The sequence below is a fragment of the Hylaeus volcanicus genome, chromosome 2, assembly GCF_026283585.1.
Source record: "Hylaeus volcanicus isolate JK05 chromosome 2, UHH_iyHylVolc1.0_haploid, whole genome shotgun sequence".
Taxonomy (NCBI): Eukaryota; Metazoa; Arthropoda; class Insecta; order Hymenoptera; family Colletidae; genus Hylaeus; species Hylaeus volcanicus.
In genome coordinates, this window is record NC_071977.1 from 27,913,896 (window position 1) to 27,931,354 (window position 17,459).

Consider the following 17,459-nt stretch of genomic DNA (forward strand, 5'->3'; position numbering starts at 1 on the left):
TTTCCTCTCGATCGTCCTCGCCGTTATCCTCCGTTTCTTCTTCTTTTCTGCTCCCTCTTCTTCCTGTTCCTCCGTTTCTTCTTCTTCTTCTTCTTCTTCTTCGTCCTCTGCCAGGCTCTTCCTTTGGTCATTCTTTTGTACGCGACATCAGCGACGCCGTGCAACATCTACGAGATCGGCGATCTCTCGCCGAGAACGAAATCGACCCTCCTCTTTCGCGTCCTACAGGAGAGAGCACACATAGAGACGCCAGGCGAGGATCTTTCACGGATTCCTTCGAAACACGCTCGCGACTCCTCTTCGGGGCTCCATTACGAGCGAAAGTCCTGGTAACGTCCACCGGGAGATTCAAGCCGGTGATTTTGATAACGGCGACACGCTCGTGAAGGGTATAACGTATTTAATACGAAAGATCGGCTCCCCGATTAAATTTGAGGCTCGTTCGCGCGCGGATACACGCTCGACGTCGCGGCCGACGTCCGAACGCCAACTTTATCGCTAGACGTATCTATTAATTGTCCCAATTTTACGTCACGCGGGATTACACGACCGAGCGGGCCCGGACGATAAGTATCGACCAGGGGCAAGAACACTCGACCAAACAGATATCTAACGAGCCGAGAAGCGCGGCGTAATTAGTCGTTGTTTATTTCGAGCCCTATTAGAGAAACAGCTGGCAACGACGACGCCGCCGCGCGAGAGGACTCCACTCGGACGATTTAATTTCCCAGCGGAGAGAGGAGGGAGAGGAGGGGAGAGGAGGCTTTTATTTAATTAGCTTCCGCGGCGATTTACTTTTCGAAGCTCGCGCGGCCGTGCAAAGGACCGAGACGGCTCCTACCGTGCCGACCTTAATAGGGTGGCAGAAGCTACCCTCGCTTAATCTCGGTCGACGCCGATGATTAACGACGGACTCGAGTGATCAACTCTGCCAGCGACCGACTCACCTGCCTTCCATGTTCCGTGAGGTTAAGTGGGAAAGCCGGGGCGCAAGAATGTTGCATTCCTTAGGGCCACGGGGGAGACTCTTGCTCTCCCGAAGATAAATAGACCCGAGACAATGGGGACGGACGAGTGTTCTTGCGGCGTTCGCTGGGCGGAACAGCGAGTTCACGTGGTTGGAAATTTGCATTCGTCCCACCCCTCGATCCGTTTATAAATCACTCGAGGCCCTCACCCGGTTCTCCGACGCTGTCCACGACATTCTGGGCAGAGGTCCTCCGATCCCCCGAGGGAACAAAAGACGTCCACGCGCGCTGATGAGATCCGAGCGAGCGGTATCGACGTGTTTCGGATCATTGCTTCGAAGCTGGAACGTTTCGAGGCAGGGAACGAATGCATTGAAACGTTTGTTTGTACTTTTAAACATGGAACACCACCTTTGAATTGTAGGTAACAGAGCATTCGTGGCTTTATTGGTCTTTGAGGGGTACAATTCAGGGGTGTCCTGTTATAAGGAGGCAGCTCCATTGTTTTGTACAGTTTTGGGATAAGAATGTAACGACGGATTTAAAAGAATTCCTCTTTCTCGTGGAGCAATAAGGAGACAGCTCCGACCACTAGAAAAACTGATGGTGACAAAATTTCGTGTTCCTACGGAAAGGAAACAGACATTCTCCTCAGCTGTCGATGGTCTGCGATACAAAATTTCTAAAGGCTCGACAACACACCCCTCACGTTACTAATTCGTGACGACTCAAAGAACCAATCAAACAGCCCCTGTTTCAAACCTACCGATCATAAAACGAATTTCAGCGATGTCGCGAATGATCGCTAACCTTTCCCAACGCTTCTCGAGGTGATCGCGAAACATCGACGCGAGCCTTGTTCGAATTTATCGCGATGGCGCACGCGGTACAATTACAGCGTTAATGTAAAACAAGAGCGGTGGCCTCAACCCGTATTAAAATCGAGGATTATACAAGGCGCGAGCGACGGTCGGGTGCCGCAAGAGAAAGGGAGAGCACACGGGCCACGGATGCCCGCCGACTGTTCTATAATTTTATAGTGGTCATTTTTATCCAACCTCTAATTAATGGCCTATAAATTATGCGCGACGAGTCGTTAATGGCGGACGCGCACGTGTGCGTGCCTCTCGCCCGCGCATCACACGAACCTTTCGACGGGGATCCACGACATCCAAGCACCGTGATTCGCGCGGTTTCCAAGCCGAACGATACGACCAATTGCGTGCCCGACTGACAAGTGTTTAACGCTCGTAAACAATCCTACGCCAAATTGATGCGGCGACCCGGCAAGCTTGTAAATGGAACGGCCTCGATTCGAGAGAATAACGACCCGTCGGATTTGTAGGTCGTTATTTGTCCGGGGAATAAAATTGTGTAAAAGTTACGACCCCGGCCGTTTTAATTGTTGCGTCGCGCGAAGAAACGTCCGATGTTTGGAACCAGATGGTCTCTCGAGTCTTGCTTCGTGTTTCGTGAGGGGAACCGCCAGGGGAACGAGACTCCTTTGAATTTTATGTGCTGACATTATTCGGGATTGTTAACAAGTAGTGTTTCAGATAAAAGTAAATTATATGATTATTTCGAGATAGTTGATCATGTGATCTACGTATGTTGACTTTATAACTGTAGTTCGTTTTTTGTTCTATGATGTTCCGAGTTGAAACCTGTAACCTATAAGTCTTAATCCCTTAACCTATAACAACGTGTGAGAGTGGTGGTACAAAATTTGAATCGAACATGAAAAGCACGAGTCAGAGCTGATTATGACATTCACGATTCTGCAGTAAATCATAGGTCAAATGTGTGCTCTATTTGATTTTGTTTCTGAGGTGTAGCTACATTTGTGCTTCAATAATGTGCCAATATGAATGTAGATATAAACACGAATAACACGAATGTAAATTTCAAACCGACAGTCAACGAGTCCGTGATTACCAAGGAGGTTGAAAGAAGATTGAATTATCCAACCCTCGTTAAGAAAAACAAGGTGCAATCGAATATTGCAAGTAATCAGTTTGACTCGATTCATCATTCAGAATTACTGCAGCACAAAAATGGCTGCAACTTCGAAACGAGATGAAAGAGGACCCATGTTTGTACGAACTTTCTTAATAACGTGTCCCATGTCCACCATTAGAGTAGGTACCAAGCGTTTATAAAACGCCGTTCCCATAAATTTTGCTCGATCAAAGTTACACAAACCCAGAAGAAGCATCCCGCAGCTAAGACCGGCATCATCAAATCCTATCCACGACCCACCGTGGAATAATCTCAAGCATCCGTCCCCGAACAGAGCAGCACCCCAACGATTCGTCCAACGATTTCGCATCGCGGTCGAAATGACGAATTCCTAAAATCGTCTTTCGTTTAACCCCGGCGAGTGTTCGTGGCTCGAGAGACGCGAGGCCAGCTGTCTCGAACGTATTCGTACGCGAGCGTATATGTACGAAACGATACGTGCGCGGAGAGAGAGAGGCTCATTGCCGAAGCATGCAGGCTTGTCTTGTACAATTTGCTCGAACATGTCCGTCGCGGTCGGAACGCTCGTTTGAACCGGTCGGGGAGCGTCCACTCTTCCACGAGGAGATGAAGAGGATACACGTTGCCCTCTCTCGGTCCCGTGGGATCGAGCAGCGACCAAATCCACGGTGTAAATTCCCCGAGTCACTCTCCTCGCCTCCTTCTGTGCTCTCGCCCCGGTTGCCCTACCCCTCGAACCGCTACCGCTCTTTCCTCCTTCCCCGAGGAACTCGAACGTACAGACCGGACTGCGATAAATCTGTGTATCCTGGCCCTGCTACGATCTCCGAAGACGACATCGATACCGGGGCTCGATCGTAATCCTCCGGCGACGACGTGGATCCCGAAAGTCATCCCTGCAGCTGATCGAGTTCGAGCTGCTCCTGCCAGGGGTTGATCGCATGCGATCGAACCGCTGGAGCTTCGATACGAACATGATTGGATCGTACAGGCCCCTGTCGCGGTCTGATCTTTGTGCCCTGTGATCGCTCAGGCTCCAAATTTAAATGGAAGGGATGAGGGATCGAAGTTTGTTTATCAAGATTTGGTGGTACTCGATCCTTTCGACTCTAGTGGAACACGTATGTCCTAGCGAACACCTCCGATTGCCTTTTGGCCAAATTAAAAAAGATACTCGTAGAAACGTATGCGAATAAAATCAAAAGCATTCGTGCTGGGGCAAATTGTCTCTGTTTATCGACTACAGCCTTTGATATATTGCCAATTCTAATTTAGTACAATTAATTTCGAAAAGAGAAACTAATAGAAAACAAAGAATGTCGGGTTGATAGGGTTAGAAGACTCGATACGGAAAGTTAGTATATTTCTTTAAGAGGTGTATCTTATTTGGACATGGAAATCCATTTAAAAGTATGTAATACATTAGACGAAACCTCCTCTATGTGTATTAAGTACATTTTAACCTTTATGCACTTTCTAAAGTAGTTATGCACGAGTAGGGTCAAATTATAAAGAAACGTATGCTAAACACATTATTCTATTTTAGAAAATATATATTCCGCGTATAAAGCCACTTAAGCGCAAGGTCTGCAGGCCAGTTTTGAAATCGAATCGATCTCCTCCATCAAAGAGACGTGTACCCAATAACAAAAATCGAGCCGTTCAATCGAGTAAACGTCACGAACAAATTGCTACGCGTTGGTTTTATTCGTTATATATTAATCGAATGAAATTCTTCCCATCTCTGGTGGGCATTTACCGATCGACGATATCGATCTAGCCGTCGAGCAGATTGAATGCTATTTCAGCAGTGCACGGACGACTACTTTGCGTGTAATTTTATATTATAGGTTCGAGTTAATAGCACCGTAGCCGAGCCTCGCCTTTTACACCACTCTGTACATGCACTTTCTTTCCGTACGGTGTAATAAAGACGTTATTATTATTAGTATTATTATGGTTGTTTTCGTTCACCATTGTGGATGAAACGGCGAACACGACGGACTCGAAACCAGTCGTATCTTCCTCTATGGATTTAGTAATGTTTTATGGGACATATTGTCAGTATATTCTGTACGTTTATGTGTGGGTACGCACGCGTTATGATCTCCAGACTTTCTCGAACATTATTCGACGTTATTCCAGCAGCCAGTATTACAAGTGGGATGATTCGATTCTTCTTTTGCTTTCATAGTATTTTAATTTTACGTTCTTAGCATTATATCCAAATAACGATAATCAGAATGAGTAGTTTCTCTAACTTTAGGCCTTCTTCTATAAATTTGTGTAATAGAGTGTAATACCTGCTGAAGAAGTTTTAACGATATACGCTTGGAAGCTACGAATAGTATTCATGAAATTCTTGTATATGAAAATAATAATCATCAAGAGGTAGAGAAAATAGGCACGTGAATATCTATATTCTCGTATTCCCCTCGAGGTATGTAAGAATTATTACAAAAATTAGAATTTAATTCCTCCATCCGAGGATAACAATCCCGAAAGGTGCGCAGATATCCTTTTGCTCCGCAGGAGTTTGCATCGAGCGCAGACGAAGCTCCGTTTCCTCGTCGAGGAAGTAGGAAGCGAAGGTAATAACAAAGGCTAGCAAAGGTATATAAATTCTTCGGTCAGTGGTCATTACCGCACAAGTTTAAAGGAAGTGGGAGGTTCCAGCTGCGATTCCTTACGATGGCGTTCTTCCTACCACGCCTCGGATCCGATTCAATCGCATAATTAACGTCTTGTCCCGGGGATGCGCGCTGGCCTCGTTATCGCCATAATTCCATAGAAGCGCCTAATTAAAATACAATGCTCAGTTGGAATTAGCGATCGGCGGCGGGGCACCGACAACACCGGAAGCGGAATTCATCTGTCAGGATGATTAACAGCTGGTTAATTAGGCGACCGAGACATGGGTTTTACGAGGCCTGTTGAAAGCAGAGTGAAAAATGCCCCTGCGTAAAAACTCGAGGGAAGGGGAGGGGAGGGGGGGGGGCTCTATATTTAATGCGCGCGATTAATCTCGGATTTGATGCGGCTAATTTGGGAACGTCGTGTGTCATCGTCAAATTAAAATTAGTGTAGCGCTGCTAGAATTTTCTTTGCGATGCGAAAAAATAAATTGAACGAACGAATTTTGTTTTGTTTCTCGAGAAAGAAATTATTTGCGTATTAAAGGATGAGTGATAGTATTCGGAAGTCTATTAAATATTTCTATACGAAAGTATCAGGTGCGAATTTTGTCAAACTCTCTACTGTGAAATCTGACAGCATGATCGTCACAGTTATGAACTTCAACCGGCTTATAATTTTGCGTTCTAATTGCAAAATCTTCTAACATAAGTTTAGTTATGACTACGATATTATTGAGAACGGGACACGTAATATAATTTCCATTACAGAGTAGATTGCATATATATTCCGTCGCATTCGGGCACAAGATGTTATTTCATGGTAATCGTGAACGTTTCTACGCGAGGGCCAATTTTCCCCGCGGTATCGCGACGAGTCCACGATCGTTGACCAACTCGCGCGAGCGAAGCGACTGACCAACGCCAACGGCCGCGCGAAGACTGATGCCCGCGGCAAGGTTCACGGGATTGATTACCGCAGTCAATAACCCACGGCTGTGTGTATTGATGAGAGCGCGGAACGAGGGAACGTTAACAGGTCAATGAAATTATACCGTAACAAAGATTGATGCCGGCGTGATTGATGATTGATGATACGCCGGCCGTGGAAGTGGCAAAAAGCACTTTTCACCTGATCAACGTAACTCTATCCTATTTGTACGTCTATCGTTACAATTTGTATCCGACTTTTGTGTGCACGAACGCCCACCAGCCGTCTCCTCGCGTCCAGCGAGCTCCTCCATCAAACTCGAGGCTTCGATCAACTTTCATCATTGCATCTTCAACGTTTAAATTGCTTTTCTCGAGCCAGGCCTGGTTTAGGTTAACGGTGGTAACTGTCCTTATTCGTCAGCGTTCGTATCAATGGAGCGTTCATGGCGTTTGCGAATATCTGTTTTTGCATAATGATACATGACGCTGTTTGGTTGATAGAGTTTGTCGCTATAAATTCTAGAATGTAGGGGTTTCGAAACATTGAATTCATTTCGTTGAAGAAAATACCTTTTTAACAACACCGAGTCTAGTAAAAATGATAAATATCACCATACTTTGTTGTCTAATATATTCTGTATACTTATCGTATACTGTATCCATGTTACTCGCCAAATACATCAAGTTCGTAGTCGAACTACCATTGCTCTCACGTGGAAACGAATCTACACCCCGCCCACAAGTAAACATAATCAAAACGCAGCCTGCTTGTATCAAGAATCAGCGAAAGTTGAGCAGAATCCTAGCGTTCGCGACACCTCGTCAAGAGGGAACGGTAATAAACGGACTCGGAGAGGAAAAGACAGTGAGGAGGGGGGGGAGGGGGATTCGTGGCGCGCAATAAAACGATTACGAAGCGACACAGGTATCCCGAAAACTCATCGGGCCCCTTTGTGCGATCGGGGCCCCGAGCTCGCGCCGGGTTCGATCGTTCGGTGGTTTCGCGCCGAGGAGGAGGTGGACTGTTAGTGCGGTACTAATAAAAATAATTACGGTATCCGTCGTTGCTCCACGTCGTCCAAATCGAAATCTGATAAGGGGCCTTAATAAATGCCGTGGGCCCGATCTTTCGAAAGGCCACGCGGAGGGACGAACGAAGGACAAGCCACGTCGAGGGCCACCGGATGATCCGACGACGACTCTGGCCCGATGCCCACTGCGGAATGCGTCGTCCTCGGGGCCCTAATGATTCCCGAACCCGGACCCACCGGGGACCCCTGATGATATCTAGGCCGTACGAACGTTTCTCGAGCCGGCAGCCCGGCGGTTCCGCTCTCTCTCGCTACCGTCTCCCTGCTAAAATCTCCCTTGTCGTACTGTCGACGCGTCGATATCGGACAGGGGCCTCCGTAGAATTCTTTTGGGAGTTAAGTGTTACTAATTTAGCGATTACGATATTAATCATCCCGCTACCGGGGCCACGGCGCACTCGACGAGATGGATGATCGACCACGGGAGCCTCGCGTGGATGTAAGATATTCATTCTCGAGTCCCTCGATCTACCGATTCGCGTGAGGTGGATTAACGAGCGCGGACGTTGATGATGGTACAAAGTGAATCGCGAGACCGTTCGAGCCCTGTTAGATTGAAAAGTTTGACGTTTAAAAATGTGAGTTACGGTACGTAATTACGAAACGCTTTTACTCATCCAGTGATACGTATCGTGATTATACTTGTTGAGTTTGGAGTGCCTTCGACTAATAACATGTATCAGAACTAACCTCGTCAAAGTGAAAATACTCTGCGTAGAGTAAACTACTACAAGTAGAGTAAACTAAGAAATGAAAGCACACAGATTGCGCGAATGCCCGTTTAACCAGTCAGCTGTGATCGATGAGTGTACTCGTCACGGGTACAATTTAGTTACCATTGGTTATTTAAGAGTATGTTTCATATAGCCGTCCTTGCGATTCAATATTACTCTGTGTTCGACAACCACACCTGTCGTAGCTCGATTCTCACGACACGCATAGGTAGCGCGCTCTGAAAAGAGGGCCGACTGGTTAAAATCGAAGAAGCTTTCAATGAAGAGTACAACGGTATTTCCCTACGAGCCTCGTCATTAGAAGAAGAAAAAATCAATAACGAATCTCCCGTTATCAACTGAAATATGCGTCCACGATTCTAAACTCCCTATCGTTTTTATTGCGACTGCCAAAAATCTCCAAAAAAAGATCAAAGGAAAGAGTAACACGAGTTAGCTCCGTTGGTGGCGCGACGCTGTCCGCTTCACATCCTGCGCGCAGTTTCCCATACAACAGGTACAGAGGCGTGGATCCCGCGGCGCGGAATCCTGCGATCGATCTCGATCTCGCAGAAGCTTGACACGAGCGCACAAAAGCGGCGTTCGCGCGAGAAGGGGGGTCGAGGGGCCCACTCGTTCCCGTTTGAACGCCTAGCGCGAAGGAGGTGTTGGCGTCGCGTCGCACGCTCTTTCTCCTCGGTTGGTTCCGCGCGACGTTGGCCTCGCCACTTCCTTTTCACGCGTGTGAATGCGCCCTAAAAGCGACCCGGGGGCCCGGAGGCGGCTCGAGCTCGCCTCTCATTGTCGTTTTCGGCGGTTCCCCTCGACTCGGGTCGCCCTCGCCTCGTCCCACTCGCCGTCGCGCTGGAATCGTTGGGGGATGAATGTTCGAAATCCGCTGGCCGAATGAATGGCGGAGTGATGTTTGTTTTGAGTGCAGGTTCTCGCCCTTTGTCTCAGCGGGAGCCGCCGCAGTCGTTTCTCGACGAGACCCTCGATCCTCCTTTCTCTCCTTTTTTTTCTCCCCCCATCCAGAATATCCCCCGTTCGTTCCCCTTCCCTTAACTTTTTTTCCCCCTTTATTTGATCGCTCTCTCGCGCCGATCGAGAGACCTACGCCAACGAAACCGGCAGCCCGCCGCGTACTCTTAATACTCCCCGGACTTTTATTCCGATAAGAAAAAGAGAAGCGAGTCCCGGGCCCCGTGTCGCGGTACAACCGTGGCACACGGGGAGGAGTAGACGTCGAGGAACGCGTCGGGTTGTTTTAGAATCTCGTTTTCTGCTGCTTTTTTTTCTCTCCTTGTTCTTCTTTACTTCCTCTACCCTCCGGCCCCGATCCAATGTGCGATCAACGAATCCGATACTGGCAGTTACTCCGGACGCCCCATTGTTCAACCCCTCCGGGGAGCGTGGATTTCAGGAAAACGATCGTCGGACAATAACGTTCAAACCGATCCATTCCGAAACTAAGACCTCCTCGTCGTCGCCACTGAACGTCTCCCAGCCACGTCCGAGGAGAGTTTGTATTTCAATTTATGCGGAGTACCGATCCTTCGACATATCGTTTATACATCGTTTAATTCTTAAATACTCTGACTTTCAAATTTGATACCGGACTTGCAATTGATTTGTTTTTAATATTTGGCTGTATGTACGTTATCATTGCACAAGATTCTTTATATGTATTGCGATTTCTTTTATTATTTTTCCCCTTAATCTGGCTGCTGCAATAAATACATTGTTATTTTTTTTTAATTTACTTTGGAAAATCAGGATTTTAAAGGTTAATGCTAAGGCAAGTTTTCAGAAAGAAGAGTTTAAAAAAACCTTTCAAAGAAACCGATACTTTCTAAAAAAAAATCCTTTTCACGCCATCTTTGTCTCAAGCATCGTCCACGATGAGTTTGTATTTCAATTTACGCAGGAAAATGGTTTGGGGCGCGTCTTTACCGATTCCCTGAACGTTGTAAAGCGGAATCTTTCCTCGACCCATTCACACGTTCATTCTGTATTCCCTTCGTTCGCACTATCTCTCTAATTTACTCTCTCACAATGAATGCACACTCTCTAGATATGTTTCAACATTATTGATCGTTCCCCTTCGTGAGTCGGTCTAGCCCGTTCTGAGAGCACTCGATATTTTTGTAACTTGTCTATTACGAGTGACAATTAACCCTTTTTCTTACGATTTAATCTCCAATAGCGTGTGCCATAAACAATAACAAAATCGGTCACACATCGCATAGCAGATTTACATTTGATGTGGAAATTTATTGACTTTAGAAATCTGGAGAGTAGAAAAAGATAACAGAGATTATACGAAATTCTACCAGATGCAAGTTTCAACAAATTGTTATTGAAATAGAGAACCGCGGTACGGAAAAAGATAGAAAGAACCAAAGGAACGTCTCGAGCCAAAGAAAATCCACGTGCTTTCTTCTACCGAGTGTCCAGTGATTCAGTGCGAGTGTAGGGGCATCTTGATCGATACCGAACGCAGCATAAAACGGAATGTTCGTTCCGCTCTGCCCATTCACACATTCATCCTCTGTTCCCTTCATTCGCACCATGTCTCTAATTTACTCTCGCGAGGTGAATGCCAGCCTTTGCCTGGTTCCCGAACACGGCTCGTCTTTCCAGTCGGCTACTGTTTGCCTTTCGTTTCTGTACTTTCATCCGTTCTTTTGGAACGGTTTAGGAATTCTCGCGAGTTTCTCGGGCTCATTGAACTACCATGGGTGTATCACAGTTTGCAATAATTGCTCTTTTCCTTGTATCGATATCGCGTAATATTCTACAAACGTATATCGTATATTTTATTACTAAGTAAACACCGATAGAACCATAGCTTGTCAACTTATAGTAAATCCAGATCTGCTAGATTAGACCTATTATTATCCAATTTTTGTAACTTTTTTACTTCGAAATTTGGTGTCTTTATTTTCTACACGAACTAGCTGACATTTACACGCGTTCCTAGAAGATGCCAAGATGATTCACACACTTCGGGAACCACTTTGCCTCGCAAACGTTGAAAGAAACTCGCTAAAGCGTCCCGCAATTCCGTAAAACGAATCTAACCGCATTAGAGGGATATTTACGGAGAGTTTAACGTTATCTGATCGCGTTTCTTTCTCGTTCGACTCTCGAATTCTTGCAGGAATCACCCCACTTATCCGCTTTTCAGAGTCACTTCATCGCTCTGTTCCTTAAATCCGACGAAAAGCCTTTTACAGGCTGAAGAGGTTCAGACCGGCTAATACCCCGACTGGAAGTTATACATTTCTATGCAAAGCACTTTAAGTAGTCCGTGTTTGTTCCGACGATTAAGATTCCCGGCTGTCCACGGAGATTACGTCCCATAAGTAAGCGCGACGTTTGACTGTTTTACTGGAAACCGTGTAGGGACTTGGTCGCTCAGGTGCAAAGTCCCACAGTTTTTATTCGACCAGTTTAACGTCGTCACCGCCACTGATTCGTCGTTTTTTCTTTGGCGTCGATCAGGCAATTTTGATGTAGTCATTACCGACGCGTGGCTGTGTAACCGAAAATATTTTCGCGTACAAGTATGCGTGATCGTGAAGGCGAATGCTCGAGTACGCGAACTGTGATTTTTAATATTATCGAGTAATCTGTTCAAAGTTTTTCACCAAAGAGCTCGGGTACCTCGGGTTCGCCGAACCCGTGCTGCAACTACGACCAAGGACAGCTACAGCCCCTGAGGTTTAGGTAAACACGGTAAAGTTCTCTATTTTAATAAGACTTCGTAGCCTCACCTCGATCTCCTACACTTTTTATAAATTGCACGTAAACACTTCCCTGGTAGCCAAAAAGATTCTCGAACCGACAAGACGCTGAGCAGCGGATCAGAAGACGAAAGTCAAGGAAAGAGGCTGAAAAGGGCTTAGGGGGGCAGGAAGGAAGGATGGGGCGGAAAGGATCGGCGGCGTGACGCGACGTCGAGGGCCTGGTAAATTACCGGCGCACGCTGAAGAATCCGAGCGCGGCGAGGGTAATTCCACGGACGGGCGAGGTGGTATCGGTGGGTCGCATCTCCATGACAAATACTGGCAGGACCTCGCGCGGACGCAGATCCTATCTGCATTTTATCCCCGCAGATAAATGGACCCGCGTATAATGCCGCCTCTCGGTGGTTGCGTACACGTGTACGCGGGGATAGAAGGCCACCGCGAACCGATATCGCTCGCAAGAAACGCTTCCGAACCGCGTCGACGGACGTCGAACACCTTTGCGACCGCTGAGAGACGCCGCTCTGGGAACTCGCGCGTTTCCACGCTTCTTTGGCTTCCCCCGATCAACGAACGCTGGAATCGAGAACAGGTCGGCTCGTTTTCCGTCGATCCATCCGCGACGGACTCGCGATCCCGACTTTTCTCGCTATCCTGGCGATTCCTGACTCGGGGTTTCTTGCGGTCGAATGGGTCGAGGTGGCAGCGGATTCTCGAGAAGAAGCTGCGTTGATTACAGTAGAAGTGGAGGTGATAGGCTGCTCAGCTTGGAGGGAGTACAGGGAGTTTTTGGGAAGGTTGTACTCTGATTTTGTTTCCAAAATCTCAATCAAAATTCCAATGTGCCTCTGAATTTTTCTCACAAATTACCATGAACTTTCTGGAGAATATAAAATTTATTTAGTAACACCAAACCTATCGTTTAAATTAACAAAATTTCTTCGATAAACAGAGGGTACGAATACACATGGAACTGCTGTATGTCTTCGTTAAAATAAAACGTTGCACCTTCATTCTCTATCCAGCAACCCTAAAACACATCCATCGCGTGTTTACTCATAATTGAATTACAACGTACACCTTCCCTGCGCACAAAAAGAAATTCACAAACTTCGCCTGGTTGCCGGTAACCTCCACGAACAAAAATGCAGGAAACGAAAAGCGTCCATTAGCTCGGTCGCCCGTTCGAGAAGCGCGCTATTTAGAGCGTAATGGACACCATATTCGCGCGACCGCGACGTTTTCGAAAAAAACGTTTTCCCCCTTTAAGCGGACCGTATCTCCATATATTTCCATGAAGAAGCGGTGGCCGCGCGCGGCTCGATCCCCGCCGCTTTAAAATATTCCGTTCAATAAAAAGACGCACACGGGTCGTGTGCAAAGGCTACTTGCGACATGCATAATTTGCACCCCGGTGCGCCATATACGTAAGTAGGTTGGTCGGCGGCCCACGGGGCCCCGGAGGTGATGCACTGGAAGCGCGTTGCGCGGCGTGCAACAGAGATGTAGATAAATAAAGTGTGAAGCCCGTAAGGAGGCTGCGCGGACCGCTAAAAGCCTCCCTTGTCCTCTTCGAGGCCTGTTCGGCGATTCAGGTGTGCGCCACGAGGTCGGAGCACCGTAGACAGAGAGGAAGAGTGCTCCCGTCACGTGAAAAAGCGAGAGATAGAGAGCCGTTGCCTCCGCCGTGGCGTCTAGACCCTAATTGGGCCTGCGCGCGGACCAGCTGCTTCTACGACGCGGCGGCGTGTGTTTAATTCAAATCGATTCTCGGTAAAAATCTGGTCGATCGGTTCGATCGTGTATTACGCAGTCAGGCGCGGCCTTGATCGACGGAAATTACCAGACACTCGCGATTTGTCTTCCCGACACGATAAACGCCCTAGCGATTCGTCCAAGACCCGATGGCCGCGCGATCCTGCGGGCTATCGTCGATCATACGTCTTGGAGCCGTGCGAGGGAGACGCGAGGAACGAGAGCCACGGGAACCCGCGTCGATTTTGCAACATCATCCAAATAGAGTGTGGATTCCTGTGTATCGAGATAATCGATCTTAATGGACGAGGGCTCGCCTGCTAATGAACGCAGCGGCGAGGAGCGGGAGATGGACACGCGTGGCGAAAGGCAACGCGTTGCGATATCGACGAGAGGGAAGTACGAGCGTGGTCGCATTCGAGGGAGAAATATGTATACTCGGAGTTCACTGTTCCAAGAAGAACCGGGCCCTGGGGTTGTTGATGGCGATAGACATCACCGGAAAGAAAACACCCAAGTGCAAAACTCTTTACAATTGCTCGAGACTAGAGTTAGAACTCCAAGTATTTGCTTCGGTGAAATATAAAAATGGAGAAGGCTTGTCTTTCCGTTCTCTTTCCTGGTCGGCTAATGGAGGGTTCGTTGGAGAAAGAACCCCTACCAGTGGCACTGGTACTAATAACCAGTTATTAGACTAACGCCTGCAAACCGTTGAGAGCGAGCCTTTTGGCTCAATGCTCATACGTATGTGATGGGCACCTCCTATCCTCGCCACTAGAGGGATTTTCAGTAGATGGAATTATTATAATTCTCACCAGGTAGAGGAAGAAGCAACTAAGATATCTGTTTGAAGAAGACAAAGTATCTGTTGAAAACTCTAACAAAAAAATGGTATGATTTGACCCCCAATAACCAAACCACTGCAAGTCGTCATTCGGCACTCGCCTATGGAAATGTCTGACATGTCACGGACCTATTTCACTCCCAATCTGGCCAAACGTTTCTAGAAAGCCTAATAGCATCTACCATTTACTGCAACTGTTCGAGATGTACCAAAACGGACCTCTTCGTCCAAAAAGTATCACTTACTTCACGCAATCACGTTTCCAATCAGACGATCACGATCCAGTTGTCTAGGTACCGGTCAGCCCGCCAACGCGATCGAGTGACCCGAGCATAATCGCTTCCCACTAGTGTCGCAACGCGGTTTCGCGGATACCGTAAACCGGATTCGAATCGCGGCACTTAGCGTTCGAGGGATCACGGTAAACCTCGGCCAGGCGGCTCCTCCGTTGGTTCTTCTAGGGGTCGGCCACGCAATTACGCTTTATGTCTCGCAATCAGTAAAACTCTAAGTACGCCCCAGCGCGTAGTTTGCCAAGCGTAATTTCACCTTCGATTCCCCGCGCGCACCCTCCTCGCGCAGCGTATCCTCGTCCGTGCGCCTCTCCGACACCGTCGGGTCTTGTAATTTCGCGGGAGGAGGCAGGAGAGAAACGAAGCCTGGAAGTGTGCAGGAAGGTGTAAGCAGCGCTGGTAATCAGCACGTACCTCATCTTCGACGATAACGCGAAATTCCTTGCGCGTATGCGTTCCTGGGATTTTTTTTCCTTCCACCGCGTACACCTCGGGCTTCGAAGTCCGTTTCTGCGGCTGAGACGGAGAGTGCGCGTCTAACGCGAGAGTGAGCGCTAAGAGGCGCTAGAAATTACCATGTTGGCTCGAGCATCGAAGGCGTACACGAAATTTGTTCTGAGTTGCAGGTTGGGAGAACCGAGGATGTGGTTCGAGGCTACAGTTAGGTCTGGTTCAAAGAGCAGTTTTGAATTTTGGTAAAACGAACGAAACCTTTTCCGTAATTTATTTCACCATTCCCAATTTTTTAACGAAATATGCGAGGAGGTACCGAGTTATCGACAAAAGGTTTAAATATTCAGAGTCCTTCAGCGATTACTTCTTGGGTACCAACGGGACAACTTTTGTAGTTCGTTAGAGATGTTATGTAACCACTTATTCGGCCGTCGATAATTACTCCGAAAATATGGCCGCGTAATGAAGACATTCGTATCGGGCGGCGCAACAGTCTTTCCCCCCAGTAATTTAAACTCGTTCCAGGTGAACCAGCCCGCGACAGTTAAGCCCAGATACGATCGAAACGGTACCCGGTCTCCCTCTGATTCGAACGTCCACCAATCGGTCGCGAGAAACGCTAATTAATTCCGCCCCTTCCCAGAGCCACGGTAGCCACCTTATCTGCCTCGATTAACGCGAAACGCGGCCTTATCGGCCGGGAATTAGCTCGTTCGGTGAGAACGAAGTAGCCGATAGCGCCTCGATAATGCCAGGCGAGACATTCGAAATCACCATCTTGATCTACATCGATATTATTGTATGTATATACGGGGATAAGGGATTTTGAAATGCGCGAACTTGATTAGACACTCGGTATAAGTCGCGGGCAGTAAAGATAATATTTTGATCTAAGGACAGAAGCAATTTATTGTATCGACACAGGATAAAAATGCCTCTTATGATTATCTCTTCGTGGATAATTTACGCCATTTTAATGCGCATTTATATCCTTGTACAGTACCGCTGGTGTACTATTTTCTGATCTTCTTTATTCTACTTTCTTTTTTCTTTTCATATCTTCTCGACTACCTTATAACTCACATTTTTTAATGTATATCATCGTATCATCTTTGTAATGATAAAAATTTTGAATTCAATTCTCGAACATACATCTCTTTAAACAATTCAAAAGAATTTACATGAAGAGGTTGACTCCCCGAGAAATTCGTGTATTCGTTTTTATTCTAAAAGCAATCGCGACCATCGAGTTTAATTCGATTATAATTCGCCCGATTCTGTGAACTCTGTTCGGTGGAGGATGCTACGTTACGTGGGAATGCGCCGGAACATCCGCACGGTAGAGCGTTTAGCCGCTCGTCCGCGGAGATTATGGTTTCATCGTCCACTCCATACGAGGCAAATTTCACGGCGAAACGCGTTGCGTGTCCGTAAAAGTGGATTTCTAGCAGACGATGCTGCTTGCGATCGGTATCGATGCGTGCAGTCTTGTATACACGCGCCTCGCCTCTACGTAACACCGAAAGCCATCATTACGCGTTGGCAATTTATCCACGCGACTATGTTACATTACATTACGCAATTACTCCGTTCCGTCGGGGCAGCTCTACGATGCTATTACCTCCCGTTGCAAAATCTGCTCCGAAACGCAGGGAAATTGTTCAAGGGTAGCAAGGATACACCTGGAGACATCGCGAGCCTCCTGATGTCAGTGTTTAGCCTTCGGATAGGTGGATCGAATTCCTTTCGAATACAGATTATCGAATAAAATTTCGAACATTTTTGTCTTTTACTCGTTGAATAAATTTACTTTCAGTGATTAGTTTTTATCTGAAAATAGTTTTTTAATCTAAATTCTAATAATTTTTGATCTGTATTCATTTTCATTTTAAAGCCTCGCTCTAAATCAACGATCGGCTGGTTTCCCATCCTGAAAGCCAATCCGTTCAGCAAGATTTTCAGGGGCGTCGAGACGCAGCTGCGCCGCGAACACCGCGGCCGAGAAGGCTCGAGGAAAATGTATGCGCCTCGGCGAACATTAACG

The 17,459-nt window shown here is 47.2% G+C and overlaps 1 protein-coding gene across 1 annotated transcript in view; it reads right to left on the bottom strand.

Moving 5' to 3' along the window:
- Positions 1-17,459, bottom strand: part of LOC128872978 (L-lactate dehydrogenase-like) — a 206,730-nt gene that overhangs the window by 61,022 nt on the left and 128,249 nt on the right. The gene's annotated exons all lie outside the window — the stretch shown is intronic.